The sequence below is a fragment of the Neopelma chrysocephalum genome, unplaced genomic scaffold, assembly GCF_003984885.1.
Source record: "Neopelma chrysocephalum unplaced genomic scaffold, ASM398488v2 Primary Assembly neopelma1_22, whole genome shotgun sequence".
Lineage (NCBI taxonomy): Eukaryota > Metazoa > Chordata > Aves > Passeriformes > Pipridae > Neopelma > Neopelma chrysocephalum.
In genome coordinates, this window is record NW_020897689.1 from 15,604,455 (window position 1) to 15,612,959 (window position 8,505).

Here is an 8,505-nt window from a genome sequence, read left to right on the forward strand (position 1 = left end):
GAAGGGGGAAGTATTATGAAATAGTTACTTGTACATTCATAAATACATATATATTCATAAATACATGCAAGGAATAATTTCACATTTATAGAAACTCTCTTGAAAGGGTAACATTAAAACCCAGAATATTAAACATCTTAAAGGGAACGGGGTTTAACTTTGTACTGGAAAGTTTCACAATTCATTGCCTTGTCAGAAAGAGTCGTTGCACAACTCCACTGGTCAAGGGACTTATAAGAAAAGGCCTAAACTTTACCTTGTCCCCTGTATATTTATTTAGGAAAAAACCCTTATTTGCTCAAAAATAGAGAAAAGACTAGCTTCAAATCTGCCAGCTACTGTGCAAAGATGATAATTCTATATCATCATGGTTAAAAAATTAATATATCTCAACAAATAATTAAAATAGATTTTTATGTTATTAAATCAAGGATTCTTTTCTAACTACTCTGTAGCTCATAAAACTGAAATGGAGAAAGAAAAATGCTATAAATCTCAGAAGAGATCCATAGAATGAGAAATCTATTGATCTCAGAGTTCATTAATTCCAATCATTGCCCAAGATTTCATAACATCCTATTAACAGTATCTAACTGATTTTTAGCCTGTTGCTACTTTTTCAGAGAAAACTACTAATTTTTCCTCATCCATACTTTGAGTGTTGCTGATAGTACCTATTAAAAAGATAAAAAGTCTCAACACATAAAAGATAAGTAACACCTACTCTGCCCTCAATGCTGAGTGGGAAACAATTCACACAAACACAATTTGACTATCCTTTTGGTAAAACTGAGCTACATTTCCCCAACATAGCTTTGCAATTTCTCAACACAAATCTTCCGCTTTTTGTTTTAGCAACTCTACAATGCTATTATGATGAGTGCAGACTTATCGACGTGGCACTTGTACTTTACAGATACTTGCAACTAACATTAATATTTCTAAATTACAAAAGTATTACAGTACCTTTATGGGATCAAGCTAAAAAAATGTAATTTCCAATTTGTATTACAATGTGCTAAAATACATTAAGATTGATCAAACTATTTCTCTTTTTTCAAAGATGGGAACTAAAGGCAGGGGATGGTATATTGATTAGGAGTTTCAGATGAAACCAGCTTTGTGCTCCCTATGTATATCCACAGGACTATGATCTGGTTAAACAAGTTTTAAATGTTAATCCCTTTGGTCTTTAGTGCCAACAGAAGGGAGCAAGGCAACAGGAGGAGTTCTTGCTAAGGCATTCACTGCAAACACGAGAAAGATGCAATTTCAACAGAAACTCTTTACTGCTTTACTGAAGGTACGACATCAGCTCCTAAACTAAAATTGCTAGGAGAAAACTCCTCTAGATCGTTCCTTAGGCACACAGTACCATTACAATAGTAGTCTGCAAGAAACACCGTGTACCAAACATCACAATACCATTTTCTCATCTGTCCTTTAATTCGAAACACATTTGAACGTACAGTTAAGAGGAAGCAGCTTTTGCTTGGAAGACACACCAGGAATTACTCTCCTAGAAAAAAGCAGTGTAACAAGGGATACCCACGAGCCACCTCACCTCAGCCAAGGCTATCGCTTTGGCTTGAAACGCCGACTGCAGACTGTGATCAGCTAATTTCATACGTTTCCCGGCACGAAACAGCCCGAAAGCCCCCGAGCCCTCCAGACCACAGCAGAAGACAGGCAAAGGGGTATGAGATAAACCATGCTTCTGAGAATGATTATTTTATCCCAAATGCAGTATTTCCCTTAAGACCCCATCCAGTCCTACCGGGAAGGTCGGGCGGCAGCGGCACCTCCTCGCGGGGGCAGGAGCGAGGGCAACCCTCCCGGAAAGCGCCTGGTACTCCCGTACCGTGCCGGGGCGGGGGCACGGAGGCAGCGGGGCGGGCACCCCCCGCTCCTGCCCGCAGCACCCCGCGGGTGAGGCGGGGAGAGCCGGCACCGCTGCCCCTCGCCGCTCCCGGGGAAGGCACTTACTTTCCCTGGTGCGCAAGTTGAGCGGCAGCGAGCGAACTCCGCGGTGAGCGCCGGGGCGCGGAGCGGGGGGTCCCGGCGCGCTGCTCTGGGCGTGCGGGCGGGGCGCGGCGCTGCTGCCCCGCCGGCCGGGAGAGGGGAACGGCCGGGCAGGAGCCTCGCCCGGCCCGCGGTTGGCTCACGGCCCGCCGGGTGACTTCCTGCTGCCGCGGCACATTTGCATGCGGGGCTGCGAGGGGAGAGCGCGGAGAGGGGCAGAGCGGGGGGCGGCCCCGGCCCGGGCTCGGCGGCTCCGGGCAGGGAGGCAGGCGCAGCTACTCCGGCTGGAGCGGGGAGCGCCGCGCGGAGGGGGGGCTGTGATGGGGACGAGGTGGGGCAAGGGATGCGGGATATGCCCCCGCCGCGCTGCCGCAGGGGAGCGAGCGCCTCTGTGCCCCAGAGCGAACTTCGTGAGGGAAGCGACCCTCCACTAAAAGTTACAGCTAAATAAAACCGCGTTAGTCTGAGGGACAAAACAGAAAAGGCTGTCTTGTTCAACCAGCAGTCTGAAAAACATCTTGAACTCCAAAATTCCACTGCAAGCAGCTTTTAAGGTCCTTTGGAGGCTGGTTGGGAGAAGCAAAGAACAAGTAAGCTTATCTTTCAAATTATCTTTTCTTTTAAGAATGATTTACTAGCCTGATGAAAAGTGAAATAAAAATTTCACAGGTCAGCAAAACAGGAAATATGAATGCGTGGACGTAACAGCCAGAGGATGCAGCTGAAAAGCTTTACAAGAACTGGAGTCAAGGTGTGGTATATATGCTGCCAGACCACATGGGCAAGTTCAGGTTACGGAGATTTCAAAGGCAGAATATCAAAAGAAAAGTATTTAAGCTTTCCATATAAAGTGTTGACAATAGCGGATGCTGCTTGAGGAACAGCCAAAGCGGTATGAAATGCTAGATATTCAAAGGTACCTCTGTGCACTTTCCTGAAGTCCACCAATACAGTCTAACTGAGAGTTGAAGTTGACTGGGGAGGTGGTGGGGATTTCAGCTACAAATAGCTGAAAATAGCTCAATGCAGCTCACACCCTGCTGAGTTTTGGAGAAGAACTTGAATCATGTCAATAGGACTTAAAGATCTTCAGTGCTAATATAAAGGCCTGCCACTCATGGTGACGTGCAATTGGCACAATCCCTTCTCTCTAGTGTGTGCTGCAGTCCTGTCTTGGTCTGTGACTCCAGCACACAGGCTTGATCCTGTAGAAGAGACAGTGTAGAAACAGTGAGACCGTAATCTGTCACATTTCTTAATCAGTCCCAGATATCCCTGGGCACCTCTGAAATGCAGTGGGCAATAGTTTCTGGTGTTCTTTTAATTGTATCATCAGTTATTAAAATAAGGTCATGTAGATACTCGGTATAAGGTGAGACAGTAAGGAATTCCTCAATAATTAATAAAAAGTTGGTATTAATAAAAGGTTGGTAAATGTTTTCTCCCTTCCCCCAACAACAACAACCAATAAAACAAAAAAATCCAACAACCACATAACAACCTTTTTACATATGACAAGTTTATACAAAAAGGAAAGATCTAACTAAATATACATTGTCTTAGGTTTGGAGATTTTTTTTTGGTAGGAGATTTGGATTCCAAAGGTTTATGTAAAATGAGCTATTTCTGTTTGGAAGTTCACTGTTAGTGCCTCATGTTTCCATTTTCTCTATTGGGTAAGTACCTTGATATTGTATCTTTCTTCTTGGAGAAATAGGGTACAGATCCCACATCTATCTTGTTCTCCCTCCTTTCCTCCTTGTTTCTTCATTATCAAGTATTCCACTAAGTTTAACACTTACCTTCTCCTATCAAAGCATTAGTGAAAATAAAATTTAGTTTTATAAGTGCATAATAGAGTCTAGAAGTCTAGTAGAATACACACTTGCCTATAATGTGAATAATTTGAAAAAATAAGAGATGTTGAATTACCCTTAATAGGCTGCTGTGCATTAGTAGATTGAGGAGGCATAGCACAAACTCATCAGTTCTGCCCTGAAAGAAGTAATATAAAAAAGGGTTAGAGAGGAATAAATACACTGTGCCTCATAAGAAATAAAAGCAAAGAGAAATTGTTAGTATAATGTGAAATAAGTTGTGGTTTTGTGTATCCTTGTTGCCATTGCTTAGAGGAATATGTACAAAATATGCTTTAGAAGGCATAAGCAGAAAAGTAATTCTCTCTCTCATTATATATTCATCAAAAGGAAAAAAGAGCTGATTCCAGCCTCCCTTACATCTGTAGATCAGCTGTTCTTCATGTGTTTTAAATGTCTTTGTGTATAGATCAAGAAAGTTGGGGAGTGGTATAAAACAGGGTAAGAACTGAACTTCAAGCTTGTTACTGAAGTGGAAGTCCTTGTAGGAAGGAGTGTGAGTCACGTTAGCCAGCCAGTGTTCATGCTCAGCAACTGATTTTCTGCTTTGGGAAGATTTGAATCCCAGACAGTGTCTCTACTGCTGAATTAAGCAAGCCTGCAAGGCAGTGCTCCAGTATGGAGACCAACTGGCATGGAGTCCATGCCCGTGCTCTTGGCACCCAGAACATGGGGACCATACCAAACTGGCCCATGTGTCCTGGTTTCTGCTGGGATAGAGTTCATTTTCTTCTTATTAGCTGGTGCAGTGTGGTGTTTTGGATTTAGTATGAGAATAATGCTGATAACACACTGCAGTTTAGTTGTTGCTCAGTAGTGCTTACCCTAAGTCAAGGACTTTTCAGGTTCCCATGGTCTGCCAGCAGGCAGGTGCACAACAAGCTGGGAGGGAGCACAGCCAGGGCAGCTGATCTGAACTAGCCAAAGGGATATTCCATGCATCAGAATGTCATGCTCAGTATATAAACTGAGGGGAGTTTCCCAGGAAGGGACCGATAATGGCTCAGGAATGGGCTAGGCATCAAGCAGTGGGTGGTGAGCAACTATGTTGGGAACCACTTGTACTGGGTTTTATTCCTCTCTCTCCTTTACATTACAGTTGTTGTTGTTATTATTATTAATAATAATAATGTTATTATTGTTATCATTATCATAATTACTTGTATTACATTTTTTTTTTCAATTATTAAACTGTTCTTTTCTCAACCCTTGAGTTTTTACTTTTTTCTAATTCTCCTCCCCATCCCGTTGGGGAGGGACAGTGAGTGAGCAGTTGCATGGTATTGGGGTAACCCCGTTGCCAGCTGGGGTTAAACCATAACACCATGTTTACTTCTAACTCACCTCAGGAATTTTTTTGAGTGGTAAGTGGCCTGGGCCAGGGATCAGTCCAGAAATTTGTCAGTAGACTCAGAGCCCTGTACATCGCCCTGTGGGGTCCAGACCAACCCATCTACATACCCGTGTATGGTAGCTGCTGATCATTGTTTGGATCGTGTCCAGGAGCGTGAAGTTGCACAAACTGTAGGGAACAGTGGCTCTCAGCAGTAAATCAAACTTTGTCATGGACAATGAAAGCAGACAACAAACTTCACTCTATATTTTATATAGTCCTTAATCTCATTGTTGCTGAGTACTTTCTGTGGGATGCTTGAATGCATAGCCTGAGCTTAGCTCAGTTGGTGAGAGCATGGTGCTAATAATACCAAGGTCATGGGTTTGATCCCTGAATGGGCCATTCACTTAAGAGTTGGACTCGATGATCCTTGTGGGTCCCTCACAACTCAGAATATAATAAAAGAATTTAAAATAATATAAAAGAAGCAGTAATAGAAAAATAACAGACACTCCTTAAAGCATAAGTGCCACAGACAGGATAGCAATTTGAGAGAGATTCCAAGGAACACCTGAGTTCATTCAATGAAAAAAACACAGGGAAAAGTTCACTGTACAAAATTAGGTTTACAAGGATTTACACTCTTCATAGACGAAGAGGCAAAGATAATACAAAGACATATGTAAAACTAAAACACCGAGGCATGTATGAGCCAGAGTTTTGGAAACTCATTCTCAATTTGTTAACAGGGTAAAATGTCTTTTCTCTAGAAATTCCAGCATTTACTTGGTCACCACTTGCATTGGTTTTCTGTATATTATTTCTTCCTCAAGGCATTATCATTAACTACTTAAAGTCCAAATTGTCAACCTACTTTATAATAATGTAGCAATTTTAAAACAAGTAGTGAAGAGTGGATTACAAAAAATGCAATCCAAGTCAGACATTCTTCACCCAATATTGTCACAGAAAAAAACCCAAATCCCCAGAAAATAAAAGCATTCTATTTTGACATTCATTTTTTTCATCATGTCCTTTCTTATTGTAATGTATTCTTATTTCCTACTATTTTAGAGAAAGTCATGTTGACCAATGTAATAAGAATATTTACAAATTTGATTCTAAGAAATGTGCTCTTCATGTGATAAAGATGGGTTGCTTTTATTTGTTCAAGGAAAAATAATATAGGAAATAAATTTTACTTTCAAGTTTGAGGCAATAAGTTGCACTTTGATGTGTGGATATTCATCAGTTCCTGTTCTTGTTTCCAGTTTGGAGCCTGGGAAAACAAGTTTTGCAACACTTAAGAGAAATGAAAACAAACAAAGAAAAACATTCTTAATTTCTAATGGTAGTTCCATTGTGTTTATTTGAAATGTATCACACAATAATTTACAATCTATTGTAAATTTATGACTAAATTTATGACTAAAATTTTGGAAAATATTTAAAAATACTTTGAGGAATAATGCACAGGTCCCTCTACTGACCTGTTGTTCGGACTAAATCTACACATACTCAATAAGCTAAAGCTGGGAAAGCTGGCATCTTTTCTGTAGACAGTGGTCCACCTAATGCATGGCCACTGACATTTTATTAAACTTATATTTTCTGACCATAAATCCTAAATTCAGCCTTTTTTCTTTCGTCTTGTTACTTACAATTCCGATGAACAATTCAAAATATTACTACAGCTTGTGCTTGTCTTGAGGTACTCTAATTCTGAAAGTTAATAAATGCTGCTCCTTCTGTCTTTTCTGATTTTAAATATTTTATTCACTTGCCATTACCTGTTTTTAAACATAGGAATCTTTTCCATTTTGTTCCCATTTCTTTCATGACTCTGAGCAGAAAAATTGCTATTTAGTGAATCAAAATGCGTCCAACACTGGAAACCAATTTGAGAACAACCTGGAATGAACTAGGTTGTGTTGGTGGGACAGTATCCTGAGTAACCTGATGGAGGCTGCAAATGGTCTACATGGACTTTATAGAATATCCCAATTGCCTTTCTGTAGAAATGGCAGCTCAAATAAAGGGTTGTTGTGGTTCTCATGAATATCATCTTACAGAGCCAAGAAAAGCAGCTGGACTGATGGTTCCGCACAGCTCATTTGGATAAACAATAAGAAGGGTGAGCTGGAAACAAGCTGTTACAGGAGCCCTCTTCTTTCAAAGATTTGTGGCCATTTGCAGATACCCTTATTGGTCTGAAGAGGCTAATAAAGAATTAATTTAATTGATGATTAATTTAGTACACAGTTCTGTGATCACTAATATTGAATTACCTGAAAGAACATATCTGAGCTAATTCAGAAGCAGGTATGTGATCATTTCAAATTAGCAAGATCACACAGTGGTGATATTTTGGTCTGCTTGTTTGTTTTCTGCCTTGTACTCAGGGCATTACAGCTAGTATTGCCAGCCTGGGTGGGCATCCAGCCTGCATCTTGCCTGTCCTGTACCACACGAATTGTTAGTTCAGAAACAACATGGTATTTCTGGAGGCAGCTTCCACAGTGGTCTGCTGTGGAAGAGTAGCTTTCCTTTTCCGGGATTAGGCATTTGCTACAGAAAATTTCCTCGTGGAAAGGCACTGGACCATTGTTAGCATTGCTGTCGTGCTCAAGTTGCTCTTTAACAGCTGCAGTAGCAGTAGGCAGGTAGTCCCATTTCTGGACACAGACACATAGCAGTACGAAGCATCCATGTAGCACATGCAGCTTTCATTTTCCTCTGGGAGAAGAACATCAGGCAACATACATTGATGTTGAGTTAGTGAAGTCAAAGCTGGCAGCGCTGAGGGAAAAAAATTGGTACCAGTTAAAGTTACCAAACCCCTCCCCTTGTTTGTGAGTTTGTGAGAAGTAGCTCTTATCTGGGACAGAAAATAGTTATCACTGGAGCAACTCCGGGCATCAAGAAGAAGATTGCCTTGGTTATGTAAAACCTGGAAACATCTAACTTTTGCTGGTACATTACCCATCAGCCTGGGCTTAGGAATGTGACAACTACCCGTGGAGGTTAGGAGGTGACACCTGCAACTCATAAAGTTCTCATCCTGCATCCTCTGTGGATAGGGAGGATGTATTGGAAGGCTACACTACCTGTAATGGCAACATCTCTTTATTCCCTGTCTCCTGACCTGGCACAATTTTCCATCATCAGAAATGTTGAGAGGAGCCATCTTGGATCATTTTTATAGATGCTTTACTGTTGTCAGCTCAGGCTGGCTGGTCTGGCAAGGCATATGGCACTCAAGTCTTTCAT

General features: G+C 41.4%; 1 protein-coding gene across 8 annotated transcripts in view; it reads right to left on the reverse strand.

Annotated features, from left to right (window-relative positions):
• LYN (LYN proto-oncogene, Src family tyrosine kinase) overlaps positions 1-2,051 on the reverse strand; it is a 52,513-nt gene extending 50,462 nt beyond the window's left edge. For 3 of the 8 annotated variants that reach the window (XM_027672302.1, XM_027672134.1, XM_027671911.1), the window contains exon 1: positions 1,987-2,051. The gene's annotated coding sequence lies outside the window, so the exon portion shown is untranslated. Of the gene's footprint in view, positions 1-1,564; positions 1,740-1,777; positions 1,856-1,986 lie in introns of those variants that run through there. The other 5 variants (XM_027672484.1, XM_027672224.1, XM_027671987.1 and 2 more) reach the window with 2 other exon arrangements.
• Positions 2,052-8,505: the final 6,454 nt, after the last annotated feature.